This window comes from Balaenoptera borealis (assembly GCF_965194805.1).
Source record: "Balaenoptera borealis genome assembly, chromosome: 3".
NCBI classification, from domain to species: domain Eukaryota; kingdom Metazoa; phylum Chordata; class Mammalia; order Artiodactyla; family Balaenopteridae; genus Balaenoptera; species Balaenoptera borealis.
Genome location: NC_138866.1, coordinates 137,054,819 through 137,071,901, shown reverse-complemented (window position 1 = coordinate 137,071,901; position 17,083 = coordinate 137,054,819). Strand labels below are relative to the sequence as shown.

Sequence of the window (17,083 nt, the reverse complement as noted above, 5' to 3'; positions counted from 1 at the left end):
ACCCGCAGTCTCCGCCCGTGAAGGGGCTTCCTAGTGTGTGGAAACCTTTCCTCCTTCATGGCTCCCTCTCACTGGTGCAGGTCCCGTCCCTATTCTTTTGTCTCTGTTATTTCTTTTTTCTTTTGCCCTACCCAAGTACGTGGGGATTTTCTTGCCTTTTGGGAGGTCTGACGTCTTCTGCCAGCGTTCTGTGGGTGTTCTGTAGGAGCAGATCCACGTGTAGATGTATTTCTACTGTATCTGTGGGAAGAAAGGTGATCTCCGCGTCTTACTCTTCTGCCATTTTGCCAGTATCATATTCTTTTAACTTTTAACTATTTGTGTCTTTATATTTAAAGTATGTTTCTTACAGTCAGCATATACTTGTCTTACTTTTTGATCCACTCACACATTGTTCCTTTTAGTGGGATGGGTAAACCACTTATACTTATCTAATTATTGACATGTTTAGATTAAGTCTATTATCTCACTATATTTATATTGGTCTCTTCTAATTATTTTTTTTTTCTTTCATTGCCTTCTTGTGTGAGAATTGTGTGTTTTTCAATTCAACTTTATTTTCTCTATTGGTTTATTGTGTATAACTCTGAAAGGACCTGAATTGGTCTTTTTCATTTGTTTTGTCTTTCAGTACTTTGATTCTCCACTATCTACAGGCTTGCATTTTGCTTGAGGAGAAATCTGGTGTAATTCTTATCTATATACTTATGAAGTTAAAGTCTAAATACTTTAAGATTTTCTTTCTTTACTGATTTTCAGCAACTTGAATATGACATGATTTGGTGTCATTTTCTTCATGTTTCCTGTGCTTGGTAATTTTTAAGCTTGCATTTATGGGTTTATAACTTTTATCATATTTAGAATAATTTCTGCCATTGTTTCTTTGGATATCTTTTTAGGCTCCCCTACTTCTCTTCTATAGAGGTTTCCAATTAGATGTGTGTTAGGCTGCTTGAAGTTGACCCACAGCTAGGGATGCTATTTTTAAATTTGTCATTGTATTTTTTTCTGAATTTCCTTTTGGATTGTTTCTATTGTTCTGCCTTCAAGTTCACTATTCTTTTCTTCTGCAGTGTCTAATCAGTTGTTAATACTATACAGCATATTTTTAATCTCACTTCCAGTTTTCACCACTAGAAGTTTGATTTGGGTCTTTTATTTATATTTTAATGTTTCTACTTAACCTTCTGAACATATGGAATACAGCTAAAATAGCTGTTTTATGTTCTTGTACACTAATTCTAACATCTGCATCAGTTCTTGGTCAGTTTCAGTTGATTGGTTTTTCTCTTTATTAGGCCATATTTTCCTGTTTCTTTGTATGACTGGTAAACTTTGTTTGGATGCCAAGCATTATAAACTTTACCTTTATTGGTGCTTTATATATTTTTTTCTTCTTATAAACTTCTTGAGCTTTACTGTGGTATGCAGTTAAGTTATATGGAAATCATTTGATCCTTTTGGCCTTAATTTTAACATTTGTTAATTGGGATCAGAGTTTTATCAGTCTGTGCTTAATTATTTCCCATTACTGAGTAAAGACCTTTCTGAATACTCTACCCAATGCCCTGTGTAGCTGATGGAAATAGGAACTACTCCCAGCCCTGTTTAGGCACCATGATCTATTCCTTATAATCTCTTCGGAGGGATCTTCTCCTGGTTTTATGGGCAGATCAGCACTTTGCTGAATATTCAAGGACACTCCTTTAAGTACTTGATTCTCAAAATTCTAACTATACTGGTTTTCCTGAATTCTAAGGTCCTTCTCCTTAACTTAGGGAATCTACCACCCTTTGCCACAGCCTAGAAACTCTCTCAAGTCAGTGATCTTGAGCAATCATAGGGCTCACCTCCTTCGTTTACCATTTCTCAGGGGTAAATGTCCTCTGCTGCCTGATGTCCAATGTCTTGAAAACCATTGCTAAAAGTAGTTTGCATTTATTTATTTATTTATTCAATTATTTATTTTTGGCTTATGGGGAGAGCGGATCAGTCTGATCTGAGTTCCTCCCTCTTGACTGCCAACACAAGTCCCAATATCATTTTATCAACTAAATAATTACTAAGGAAGAAAACGTTCATAGAAAAGGGCTTTGTAATTGAGGAGAAATAAACAATAGCAATGATGATGGTAATGATGATGATTGTATTTGTGTATCTCTTCACATTTCGCTTTGATCCATTTTTCATTTTTACACAGTAGCCCCACTTCTAAGTTAAAATTCCAAGGACTTGGATGTGGATACTAGATTCTATGGAAAGAATGTAGAATGATTTGAACATACACCTTAATACTGGAGCCTCAATATGCATTAAGAATATTACTTTCAGTACATACCTACTAGTAAATGAAGACCTTAAAGAGATCCCATCCCACCTCCACTGCTGTAGGTAAAGCAAGTTTTCATAGACTCTTAGCTAAGTCTCACTTAAATTCAGTCACTGAATAACTAGGCATGTAAACCATATTTCTTTTTAATTTAATTTTATTTTATTATTTATTTATTTATTTTTATTGGCGTATAGTTGCTTTACAGTATTGTGCTAGTTTATACTGTACAGCAAAGTGAATCAGCTATATATATATACATATATCCCCCTCTTTTTGTATTTCCTTCTCAGTCAGGTCACCACAGAGCATAGAATAGAGTTCCCTGTGCTATACAGTAGGTTCTCATCAGTTAAACCATATTTCTTTTTAATGTTTATTTTTTGTTAAGAAAAGAAGACTATCAAAATTTTTTTTGTTTTTCATAAGGTATGAATGTAGTCACAATGTAAAGGCAAAAGGCAAACTGCAAAATATAAGAATGTTCTTTAGTAATTCTTTGTTTGTTTCTGAATTCAGAATATTGCCTGCACCACAGTAATCTCTTAATAACCCTGTCTCTTCATTGGTGTCTTTCTTTGTCTTGTCTAGGTAAGTATGTCTCCATTTGGTCTGCCCACTATTTTACTTCCACTGATAACAGCGCAGGTATTCACATATAAAGCAAATCCCAGGGATTTCCCCTCTCCCCAAGTGTCATGCTTTGAGGAAAGAACTTTGCTCAGAGTGTGTGTGTCATGACAAACAGATTTAATATTTCCATTCTCAATATATTTATTACCATAAAGAAAGAAATAATATGTATCAAAAAAAAAAGATTCCTGAGTATAGAGAAACACAAACATCTAACATTACCAGGAAATAGCCAAGAATCAGATGAAAAAAACAGTGTGGGTACTAATCTGTACATGCATACAAAATGGATTTTTAAAGCTGTTTTCATGCCTTCCACAATGAGGAGCAAGAACATTTCTCCAGTGCAACTACCTTCCTGTCTCAGACTGCTCTACAGAGTCACAGTCTTAACGTAAAATTTTCAGGTTTTAAAAAAACTTTCCAGTCACATCCCAACTATAAGGAGGCTTTAGCCCTAACTCTTAGAGAAGATAAGAGGTACAATTTTGTTATGGAAATAAAAGTGAGAGAGAAACCCTCAGTATAAAATATAAACTATATGGGAAATAAAATGGTTTGCTTTAACCACCCAGTAATGACCTACTTTGACTACATAAACAGAATGAATCCAAGACAGGTTTTCTGCTTTACCAGCTCCGGTTAACATGAAGACATGTTTTTAGCACCTCCATAAAATGACTGGGTTAGAAATAAGTACAGTGAAGATGCAACCTGGGGTGATCTTATGTGCAGTCAAACCTCCAGAAAAAGCATTTGGAGCTGACCTCTCACTCCTACTGCCTGAGCCCTGATCACTCCCACACATCTTGTTGAAATACTGAGACACCATCAGATGCTAGACTTAATTCTCAGGAGAAATCCTATTTAGAAAAGAAAATGAATAAATACACATATACATACATACATAAATGAAAGAAGACAGGAAACCCAAACACAGGCCTGGGCTGCCTCTATCATGCACATTTACACATCAGGGACATATTCACAAGAGGCCCAAGCTTACTTCTCTTCAGAATCTGAAGATAGTTAATACAGGAGAATAGAGGATCATTCCATACACTTTGTGTTGCCAGCTGCAAAGTGTTTCTCAAACAGCAATTAAGCACATACTGTGGGACCATCACAGGGGCCAGAACCAGGGAACTGGTGCCACATGGAGATTCTCAATCTCAGGGTCCTTGGATTGCAACTTATCAGGGTGAGGGGTGTCACAGGGCTGAAGCCCATTCCCAGGCACTGACCTCCCTTCTGTTGAAGTGGATTTGTTCTGTCACTTGCAGTGAGGACCTCTTCATGTGCCAGGAGCACCCCATAACCTTTGTGCTAATTCCCATGACATCCTCTGTGTCTCACTGTAGGATTCTATGAACAGGTCTTTGGAGAAGCCCGGAGAACAAAAGATTCTTCGGCACATCTGAAGAGAGCTGCTTGTGTGTGCCTGAATGTGGGGTCATGGTTTGAAAAAGGCAGAGAACCCCCTACCTTGCACTAAAAGGTTTTCAATACACTGAGACACATTTTTTTAAATGCACTCCTATAGGCCATGTTAGGCCCAGTTCATTTGTGTATTCAGTTCAATTGTATCTGAATCAACTGGTTCCCAACTGAGTGAATGAAAAAAATTCTAAGATGTCATTTTCACTCTCTTGTTTTCTTCTCTTTTAAAAGCTATAAATTAGCCACCATGGATCAAAACATTTTATTGATCGGAGATTTCAGATGAGAAGAGTGCTATAATAAGTAAATTACAACCCCGGTATAATTCACATGTAAAACCTCCTGGGTGTTAAAAATAATTTCTTTAGCTATTTCTCAGGAACAAAAAATGCAGTAATACAGGAGTCATGTGAACGTTGGTTGGAAGAGTAAATATTCTCTTCAGCTCACTTCATGTATATTTTAAATCACTGTAAGAGCTGTTTAATTGGTATGTCAGTGAGGACGCCAAACAGAGGAAATGAAGTGTGTGTGTGTGTGTGTGTGTGTGTATGTATGTGCGACAGAGAGAGAGAGTATTGTGCCAATATTGCATTGTAGAGATTAAGGGCTTATTTGAATTAATGATTGCCTGACAAGTTGAAGTTGTATAACATATAACTGTATCTAAATATAAAAATAACATAAAGGATCCAGGGAAAATCTATGACTTCAACAGTAATATTTGAAAACATTATAAACTCACCTCCCTTTTTCATCTCCAGTAGCAAATACCTGATGTGGCATATTTACCCATCTTCATTGATGGGGCTGAAAAATAGAACCCTATTAAAATGACAATCTCAAAAACGTTATTAGATAATTATTGCAATAATTTTGTTATGCAATTTTAATACTTAAAACAGTCTAAATGACTTTAATTTACACAGTATAATTACTAATATTTTGTTGATAATCTCTATTATATCCATATGTAATTGAGTACTGATAATTTAAATAATTTATCAAATTTAACCAATTTAAAATGAGTGTACTCATTTTTAACACCTAGGAAGTTAACTCATCTAATGACATGAGCAGCTATTGACTGAGCACTCTCTCCTGTGCCTTGGCACCCTGCTAGGCACAGCTCAGATATCATTGCTAAACCTTGAAAAACTGTGTTCTACATGGATTATTAACCTTATTTGGTAGCAAATTAACTGAAACTCATAGAAGTTAAGTAACTTTCACAAGGATACACAACTCAAAATCAGAAGATTCAGGTCTTGACTTTTTTCTGATATGAAGAAACTTATCTGATTTTATGTACTTCATAATGACAATAAAAAGTTATAGATCAATGTTTAAATAATACTTAATCTGATACAACATTAAATATAGTACTCCAAATAGAAGTACTTGTGTTCATCTTTCTGCTTGGCTACCCCATCAGGGAGTAGCCACTGCAGTTGTACACTGCTTCTGGCTCTTCTAACACCCTCAGTGTGAAGGCGAGGTCTTCCGATGAGAATCTGAAAGTCATTGCAACTGTTAGCTGCCTCTGCCCATTGCAGATTACAATGAGTATTGTGGCCCTACAGTCCTACTGGCGGTTCTTATTAGTGACAAGGAGATGTATCTTTATAATGTCAGCAGTTGATTCTGATAAATATCATGCCGATTAGAAATATATGTTGAATGGAATTTGCCTACCATTAATGTGGTAGTGTGTTTTATAATCAAAATGGGTTTTTCCATTGTTGTCTAGTAATTAATGTTGCTGAAAATATATCGAACTACTTTGCAAATGTTTTGTGTTTGGCAAAACCAGTCTTGGGTTTTGCTAGACACTAGCACTCATGAGCCCGTGTGAGCTTTGAGGAATATTCAATCCATATGTTTCTGATGTGTTTGCATTTAACTCACCAGTTGTCTTAAAGAAATTATATTGATGTCCAAAAGGTCTTTAAATATAATTTTACAAGTGTTTTGCCTTTTAAGATGCTATCTTCCAAGAAAAGTCAATTAATCAGAAGAAAACACTATTATGTTGTAAGTGTATTTTGCACTATCAAAACTTTGTAATATACCTCAGACTTGGCCAGGATCTCCCCCCACTATCATACAGTGTTCTTACTATTGAAATTGGAACTGCTCTCATATATTGAAAATAAGGGAATGCCATTTAAAACATACTAAGAACTCTGGTGTTTCACTGCTTAAATATAAAAGTGTTAGCAGAACAGAAAACACATTGTACCTTTATATAATCAACAAAGTGACAGTCCTTCAAATCAACTCATTCTCAGCAAAACTAGATCCATCAGAAAAAAAAAAAAAAAAAGGAAAATGTAGCCATATCCAGTTCAGGAGCTTTGTCTACTCAAATGCCACTTCCAGACCTGTGCTGACTCCTATCTGCACCAAAATGATGCTTATTCATACACAGCACATAGTTTAACTATTCAGTTTTCAGAAAATGCCTTTAATCTGGTGCAAATTTGTAAAAAACCAACATGTTAAAATAACTAAAGCACTTTTCAAACCACAAAAAAACAATTAATCCCTGGCTTCATCAGTTCCAGGACAGCATTATGTCGTCCTTAGGATGGGAGAGAATTTTAGAAAATATGTGATATATTAGAGAGTGAATGATTATTCACAGCCATGAGGCCAACCCATGTTTCAATAAGACAAATTGCCCTGAAGTGTTCCGGTGGCAACCAGTGATAACTCATGATCCTGAGACAGAGTGGGTGAAAATTACAGAGAATTGATGAAAATCAGGAGCAAGAGGACAAATGGCTTTAAAGAGAAGAATCTGTGATTATTATTTTCTAAGCCTTCAGTCTGATAGAGCTTGAATATATTTCCTTTGAAAAATCTATAGAGCTGTAGACACTATATGTCAGTGTGAAAATGGCTGCGTTTTTTTCTTGCCAATGGCAAATGATTAACTCCTAAGTATGTATGTAGGAATCAGCCCCCAAGGGAAGATGCATTTCCAAGGAGATGGAGCATATGGTTTACAGTCTTCCCCTTAGTCAAGTGCATATTCAGATCTGTAAGGGCTATGGTCACTTCAGTCCCTCCTACACTGTTGTTGAAATAACAATTGAGTTCCATATATTTTAAAGAACACACACATTTGTTTCATAGCTAGGGATGATTTACTAAATAATAGAACACTAATTAATGTTTTATATATAGTTTATGTTAGTTATTTTAATGAATTTATTTGGAAATGAGAAAGACCACTGAAACCCAGGCAGGATTCACAGTACACTGGTGAATACATTGTATATATGAGTGAGTCTTCAAAATTGATTGCAAATAGTGCCGAAGGCTTGGGAATCATAGACAGTGTAAGTTATTCCCTTGTGTAATATGGGTATGTTTTCTGGAATTGCCTAAAAACAATATTACATAGCAGGGTGTTTCCTGGGATATGTTATTAAGTCACTTCATTTTGTCACCTCAAAATTAATCCTCAGTGTCACTGTCACATTATGTATTTTTCTATGCCTCCATTATTCTTCCTGAAAGAGTAGGAATGCCAAAAACCATTGCCTCCTTAACTCTAGAAAAATTAAAGGAAGTACTTAATCGAGCTCTAATTCACATTTGGATATTTACATATCATTAGACTCTGAATAACCCACGTTTCACCTGATGGTATATGACAGTCACATGTTGTCATTCTGAAATTTATTGTATATATTGTACTTTAAATCACATGGTAAAAAAATGTTTTTTCCCTAAATGGACTTAACAGTTTAAAGCCACATTCTTCATGATATGTGTTCCTAATTTAGTTCTTCATCCAGGTGAATGTAAAATGATCTTACATACTTTATCATGGAGTTTCTCTTTAATTTAAGAATTTGAGTGCTCTGTTTGAAAATGTTAGCACTCCTTCAATGTCATTTGCCTAAACTTTTCAAAAAGTAACTAGTAAGCCATCCTGGAAAGATTTTGAGGAAATGGTGAAAATTTTGGGAAAATCAGAAACAATCAAAATGCTGAAGCAATGTCCACTGCTCTTCTCTCCACATGATGGGGAAGACTAGTTCCTAGTCCTGCTGAGAGGCAGCCGGACACCCTTGCAGTTCTGGTCAAGCCCCGTCAATGGAATCATCACCTAGAATATGCCTTGGAGTGGTTAGCTGGTCCTTTCCAGAAACCCAAAATAATCCAGTGAGCAAATCTAATTTCAGGACAGATATATGCATGCCTGCAGAAGTGAGACTGCCATCATAGTCATATCCCAGTCCTCCAGAGAAGCCTGATTCAGGGAGAAGAGAGGATTCCAAGAATGATTTGTTGCCCTTCAATTCCTCTGCATCACCAGAGAATAAGAGTCTAAACTCTTTAACACCTTGTCTGAACTCCACTCATCTCTAACCAGACCTGGAATCTTATAACTGCAGTAACTTTCTCTTCTGTGCCAACTCTGTGCAATGAACACACTTCTGTTTCTGCATTTATCACTTTATTATAGTTATTTTGTTGGAAGTCTATATTTCTAGATTGTGAGCAATTTAAATTCTGATCTGTATTTTCTTTTATCTTCAAAATATTATAAAAACTTTAAATACAGAAAAGTTAAAATAATTTTACAGTGAATACCTATATAACTTAATGTGATTCTACATTTAACACTTAACGGTACTTGTTTTGCTATATATATCTATACATCTATTCATTCCTCCTTCCATTCATTAACCCATCTGTTGTTTTCATGCATTTTAAAGTAAGTTTTTGAACAATAAACTTCATCCTATACAATTCATCATGTGATAACTACAGTTCAATATTTCTTTAAGTTTCTTTGAGGTAAAAATTACATATATTAAAACCCACGAATCTTAAGCATACCATTTGATGAGTTCTGACTAGTACATTCACCTATGCAAACAAGACACCTATGATACCGCATATTATCACCAGAGAAATTTCATACATGCCACTTCTATCTCCTTTAGAGGGAACTACTATTCTGCTTTTTTTCTACTCTGACAATATTTTTTTTTTCAGTTCCAGGATCTTTACCCAGTAGGAACTCTTCAGTGTCTCTCTATTTTATTGTCTATTTTTGAGATATATGCATGACATTGCATGTTGCAACATTTTTTTTCCTTTTTTGTTTATGCATTCTCCTTTTGATGGACATCTGAACTGGTTTTGTTATTGCCAATAAAGCTGATATGAACCTTCTTTTAAAAAGTTTTTTTTTTCCATAGTTATATACTTTTTCCTTGGATGAATAATTAGAAATGGGATTCCTGGGAATAGGATAGATGAATGTTTAGCTTTAAAAGAAACTGACAAATTTTTCCAACGTGGTTCTATCCTTTTACTCCTAACTGTCATGTTCAAGATATTCTCCATAATTCGGCATTGTCAGTGGTTTTTACATTTTGGCAATATGCCGGTTGTGTACTGAAATCTTTTATAGTTTTAATTTGAAATCCTCTGATGACTAATGATGTTGAACTCATTTTCATTTTCATGCAATCTAATTCATATATCTCCCTTTGTGTGGTATCTGCTAACATATTTTGCCTATTTTTATTTGGACGTTTGTTTTCTTATTAGTGACTTATAACAGTAACATATACACACAAGACTTTTTTTGTCAGATATTTGTTTTGTAAATATTTTCTTCAAATTTGTCTTTCTGCTTCATTCTCTTTATGGTGTCTTTTGATGACCAGAATTTTTTAACTATGGTAAAGTCTAAATTGTTATTTTGTCCTAAGAAAACTTTGCCTTCCTCCAAGTCACAGAGATAGTCTACAGAAGGAGTCCCCAATCCCCAGGCCATGGACTGGTACCGGTCCATGATCTGTTAGGAACCGGGCCATACAGCAAGAGATGAGCTGTGGGCAAGTGAGCAAAGCTTCATCTGTATTTACAGCCGCTCCCCATCACTTGCATTACCACCTGAGCTCCATCTCCTGTCAACATTATGGTGAGTTATATAATCATTTCATTATATATTACAATGTAATAATAATAGAAATAAAGTGCACAACAAATGTAATGAGCTCGAATCATCCTGAAACCATCCCCCCCACCCCCCTGGTCTGTGGAAAGATTGTCTTCCACGAAACCGGTCCCTGGTGCCAAAAAAGTTGGGGACAGCTGGTCTATAGTATCTATACTAATTGACAAAGTAGACTTTAAGAGAAAAATTGTGAATAGAAAAAAAAAAAAAGGACATTTTATAATGATAAATGGTCATTCCATTGGAAAGATATAACAATTATATGTATACGTAAATAAAAAAAACCCAAACTACATAAAGCAAAACTGATAGAATTTAAGGGATATATAGGCAATTCAACAATAATAGTTGGAGACTAAAATGCCCCACTTTTAATGATGGACAGAACAATTATGCAGCAGATGAAACAGAAAATAGAAGACTCGAGAAGTACTATAAATCAACCAGAACTAGCAGTCATCTATAGCACATTCCACACATCAAAAACAGACTCTTCTCAGGTAGACATGAAACATTTTCCAGAGTAGACCATATTTTAGGCCATAAAATATCTCAGTACATTTAAAAGACTGAAATCATACAAAGTATTTTGTTCTCCGATTACAATGTAAGAAAATTAGAAATCAATAACAAGGAAAATTGAAAATTTCTTAAATGTGTGGAAATTAAACAACACTCTCCTGAATAACAAATGGGTCAAAGAAGAAATTAGAAGAGTAATTAGATAACATTTTGAGGTGAAAGAAAACAAGACAACATACCAAAACTTATGGGATTCAGCTAAAGCAGTGTTTAGAAGTGAATTTGCACCTGTAAATACCAAATATAAAAAGAAGGCCTCAAACCATTAACTTAAACTTTTACCTTCTGAAATAAAAAAATAAAAAAAATAAAAACAAACTAAATGCAAAGCAAGCAGAAGGAAGCGAATAATAAAGAGTAAAATGAAAATTAACAGACAAAATAGAAAACCAACAGAAAAATTCAACAAAATCAAGTTAGTTTTTGAAAACATTTGCAGAATTGACAAAAGTTTAGCTAGATTTACTAAGAAAAAAGAAAGTGATCTTAAATTACAAAATCAGGAATAAAAGTAGAACATCACTACCAACCTTATAGAAATAATAATAATTATAAAGGAATATGGTGAACCATTGTTTACAATAAATTAGATAGCCAGAAAAAATGGACAAGTTCCTAGAAAGACACAACTACTAAAATTGCCTGATGAAGAAATAGAAGAACATAAGAATTTACCTTTAAAATTATTTCTGAATTAGTAATAAAAGAAAAAAACTTCCCATGGAGAAAAGCACATGCACAAATGTCTTCACTGTTGAATTCTAACAAATGTTTAAAGAATAGTTAATTCAAATCCTTCAGAATCTCTTCCAAAAATTAGAAGATGATAAAGCAATTTGAAACTCATCCTATGAGGCTACTCTTACCCCAGCTATGCTCTTTGTATAAACTGTCAAGTTGTTCCTAAAATTCATATGGAAATGAAAAGCACCAAGAATAGCCAAAATAATTTTTTAAAAACTCATGCTTCTTGTTTTCAAAACTTACCACAAAAACTGTGGCAGTTGAGGCAGTATGATACTGGAATAAGGACACACACAGAGATAAATGGCGTGAAAATAAACTCTTACATTTATTTTTCCATGGGTGCCTAGACAATTGAAGGCAAAGTAATAAGTCTTTTCAACAAATGGTGCTAGGATAATTGGATATTGGTGTGACAAAGTCTGAAACCAAACACCTACCTCACATTATATTTTAAGAAATCAACTCAAAATGGATCATAGACCTAAGTGTAAGGGTAAGATTTATGCAACTCATAGAAGAAAATAGAGAAGTAAGTTTTTGGGCCTTGGGGTAAACACTGGTTTCCTAGATCAGAAACACAAATGACAAAAGAAAAAACAGACAAATTGGACTTCAAAACTAAAAGCTTTTCTGCTTTAAAGAACATGATAAGAAAGTGAAAAGACAACCCATAGAATGGGAGAAAATATTTGGAGATCATATATCTCATAAAGGACTTGCATCCAGACTATTGGAAGTCTTACAACTCAAAAATAACCAGACAACCTAACTTAAAGATGGGCTAAATATTTAAACAGACATTTCTTTGAAGAAGATAAATAAATGACTAATAATTCATGAAAATATGTGCAGCATCCTTAGTCATTAGGGAAGTGCAGATCAAGACCACAGTGAGACACCACTTCACACATGCCCAATAGGATGGCTGTAATTAAAAAGACAAACAATAACAAGTATTGGTAACGATGTGGAGTAATTAAAACCCTCATGTATTGCTGGTGAGAATGTAGATGGTGTAATTTCTTTAGAATACAGTTTGGCAATTCCTCAAAATATTAAACTTATGACCAAGAAATTAACATATAAAGAGAATAAAAAATGTATGTCCACACAAAAAAACATGACTATTCAGAAGACCATTATTCTTAATAACCAAAAGATAGAAGCAATTCAAATATTTATCAACTGATGAATGGATAAATAAATTGTAGTATATCTATTCAATGGGTTGTTAAGCCCTAAGAAAGGAATAAAATACTGATATGTGTTACTACAGGGATAAACCCTGAAAACACGGTGTTAAGTGAAAAAAGCCACACACAAAAGACTACACATTCCATGATTCCATTTATATGAAATGCCTAGATTTGACAAATCTATAGAGTCAAAATATAAATTTGTGGATTCCAGGGACTGGAGGAAAACCAGAATCAAGAAAGATACTAATTAGTTATGAAGATTTGTTATGGGCTGAATTGTGTCCCTCTCAAAATTCATAATGTTGATATCCTAACCCCCAGGACCTCAGGATGTGACCGTATTTGGAAATATAGTCTTTAAGAGGTGACTAAGTTAAAATGAGGCTGTTAGGGTGGCCTTAATTCTGTCTGACTGGTGTCCTTATAAGAGGAGGAAATTTGTACATACTGAGAGACATTAGTGATGCTTGCACACAGAGGAAAAGACCATGTGAAGACACAGTGAGAAAGTAACACCTGCAAGCCAAGGAGAAACAAATCAGAGGACACCAAACCTGCTGACACCTTGATCTTGCATTTCTAGTTTCCAGACTATGAGAAAATAAATTTCTGTTGCTTAAGCCGCCCAATGTGGTATTTTGTTGTGGAAAACTTAGTAAACTAACACAAAGTTTCTTTTTGAAATGATGAGAACCTTCTAAAATTAGGTAGAGGTGATGGTTGCACACTTCTGTGAATATACAAAATCCTCTGAATTATATACTCTTTATGGTGTAATTCTAAATGTTACACCAGACTCACACAATTTGTATAATCATGATGCATTATCTTTATATACTCTTTTAAGAGTGAATTTTATGACATATAAATTATCTCAATAAACTTGTTATAAGAAAAGGATTAGGTAGAAATGTAAATGAATGTTCTTGCCTTTTTCCAGAAGTTAAGGGGAAAGCATTTAATATTACACTATTATATATAATGTTACCTGTAGGGTTTTTTGTTGGTTGAGTCCTTTGTAATGCCAAGAACATTTTTATTCCTAATTTGAAAAGAATTTTTATCTTGAATTGGCATTAAATTTTGTTAAGTGTGTTCATCTATTTAACATTTTATTTTGCTAATGTTTATATGTTAAATTATGTTGATTGATTGCTGAATGTTACACCAGACTTGCACAACTTGTATATTCAGTGGTCATGATACATTACCTTAATATACTCCTTATTTGATTTGCTAATGTTGTTAATTTTTAGACAATATAATATATGAGGTTTAATGAGTGTATTTTTTTGTAATATCTTTGTATAGTTTTGGGATTAGGGTTATATAGGCCTCATAAAACAACAAATGAAATATTCTTTCCTCATCTACTTTCTGTAAGAGTTTGCATAAGATTGGTGTTTTTACTTCCTTAAATATATCATAGACTTCACTAATGAAACCACCTGGGCCTGAGTATTTCTTCATGTTGCAGTTATTGGAAAAGATTTTGATAACAAACTAATTTTAAATAGATTTAGAGATATTCACTTCTTATATTTTATCATTTGTCACTATGATAATTTGCCCTGTTAAAGTAATTTGTACATTTGTTGAATTTTACGATATAAAGTTTTTAACATGTTTCCAATGTGTTCTATTGGTTGCATTGTTTATTTTCTATTCTGTAAAATCTGTTTTCTCTCTCACTGATTTCTGTTCTATTCTTCATTATTTCCTTTTTTACTTACTTGAGTAAGTAAAAAGTTTTACTTTACTTTACTTTACTTTTTACTTTACTTTTACTTTACTTGAGTTTTACTTTACTTTTACTTTACTTTTTCTATTCTTTTAAGATGGAACATGATATTATTGACTTTAAAACTGTCTCCTTTCCTAACATAACCATTTATATATAAATTTTTCTTGAGGCACTGTTTTTGTTGCATCCCATAAATTTTGACTTGTGTATTTTTATAAATTTAGTTCAAAATTTTTTATAACTTCTTTTGCAGTTTTGTGTTAACTTATGGGTTTATTTAGATATTTTATTTTGGTTATTTACTTTTTTATTTATTTTAGTATTCAATACTAAGCATTTTCCTAGATTATGGTTGTAGAGCATATTTTGTATGATTTCAATTTGTTTAGAGCTGTTTTGTGGCCCAGTATATAGAATGTACTCTGTCTTGGGAATAGTCCTTGTGAGTTTTAAATATGTGGGTGTGTTTGTGTACATGTGTAGTAGTCTTGATGTATAGTATTCTTAAATTTTAAATATGTTAAGGTAGTTGATATTATTATTCACATCTTTTATTTACTGTATTGTAGTCCATTTGTTCTACTGAAAGGAAATTGTTAAATCTAACGAGTATGGAATTTTCTGTATCTCCCATTAATTCTGTTAATTTTTATTTCAGTATTTTGAAGTCTTGCTGCTATGTGCATATACATTTGTGAAAACTGACCCTTTTCTCAATATGAACTGTACCACTCTATCTCTGATAACCCACTTATGTCTTGAAATCTAGCTTATTTGATATTTTACATAGCTACTTCAACCTCCTAATGCTTATTTTTTAGGTTATGTATTTTCCCATCTGTTTACTTTCAATCTATCTCTGTGTTTATGTTTATAATACATTTGTTGTAAAAAACCTCTAGTTAGATCTTCATTTTCTATCCATTTTAATTAGATTGTTTAGTCTGTTATTTTTAATGAATATTTAATTTAATTTTACCATTTGTTTTCATTGTTTCCTGTTTTTAAAAAAAGTTTTATTCTTTTTTTCCTCCTTTCCTGCTTTATTTTGGATTAATTGCATATTTTTAAAAATTCCACTTTAATATGTGTATTGGATATATTCTTACGTATACATCTTGGCACTAATTTTCAGTAAATTTTCTATGGATTACATGCTACATCTTTAAGATTTGATATTATGCCACATCACAGAAAATGTGGAATCCTTGCAATGACATAGCTTCATTTACCACCCCTTTCTGTCCTTTATGCTATAGTTTTCATTTACATGCGTTGTAATTCCAGAAGACTGTATAAGAATATTTGTTTTAAACAGCCCTATGCATTTTAAAGAAATTCAGAGCAGAGAAAGGTTTTTTTTAAATTTTTACCCAATTTTTTACCTTTTCAAAAATTTCATCATTTTACAGAAGATCTGAGTTTTCATCTGGTCCTATTTTCCTTCAACTTTAAAAAACTTCCTTTGTCATTTTTAGTAGTGCAGGTTTCTTGGCAATAATTTCTCTTAGTTTTTACTTTACTAAAAGAGTCAAGTTTGACTTTATTCTCGGCAGATATTTTTGCTGGATAGGGAATTCTGGATTGTTAGTTGTTGTTTTCAATGTTCTACTTTGACCCTCTATCCATTGTTTCTGATGAGAAGGCAGTGGTAAATAGAATCACTGTTCTACATGCATTGTGCTGTTTCTCTGGCTGCTTTTCAGATTTTTAAAAAAAAACAGTTAGACTATATTGTGCTTAGTATGTTTTTCTTTGTATTTGACATGGTTGGGTTTCACTGAGCTTCTTGTATCTGTAATTTTGTCTAATCAAAATTTGGAAATTTTTGGTCAACAGTTCTGTGATTTGGAGGAGGCTTCATTTTTTTTTTTCTGCTCTGGTACGTCAATATGTTTGACCTTTCAATATGGTCTCATAGGTCCCTATCAATTTATTAAATGTTTTTCTATCTTTTTCTTCTCTATCTTCTTTCATTTGAGTAATTTCTATTGATCTAATGGCAAGTTCAGTGATTTCTTTCTTTTGTTTTTTGATTTTTTGTCATCTCCATTCTGCTGTTAAGACCATCTGGTGTATAGATAGATAGATAAATAAACAAATATACATAGCTATATAAATATATAGGTATTTTAATATATAGTTCTAGAATTCCCTTTTGGTTCTCTTTCATACACTGTATTGGTCTGTTGAAATATCAAATCTTTTTCTTTACTGTGAGCATATTTGATTTTACTTCATTGAATATCATCATAAAAGCTGCTTTAAAATCCTTTCTGATATTCAAATGTCTGGTCCATCGCAGGGTTTTTCTCTATTCACTTAACAATAGGCTTCTTTTTCTTTTCTTTCTTTCCTTTTTCTTTCTTTCTTTCTTTCTTTCTTTTGGTATATCTTGTATTTTTTATTTTATATTG

At 33.3% G+C, this 17,083-nt stretch overlaps 1 long non-coding RNA gene across 1 annotated transcript; it reads right to left on the bottom strand.

Moving 5' to 3' along the window:
• Window positions 1–296: 296 nt before the first annotated feature.
• LOC309626435 lies at window positions 297–16,661 on the bottom strand. The gene is made up of 2 exons (XR_014243195.1): window positions 14,711–16,661; window positions 297–14,650 (listed from the first exon to the last, which is right to left on the bottom strand). It is a non-coding gene; the product is annotated as an uncharacterized lncRNA (long non-coding RNA).
• Window positions 16,662–17,083: the final 422 nt, after the last annotated feature.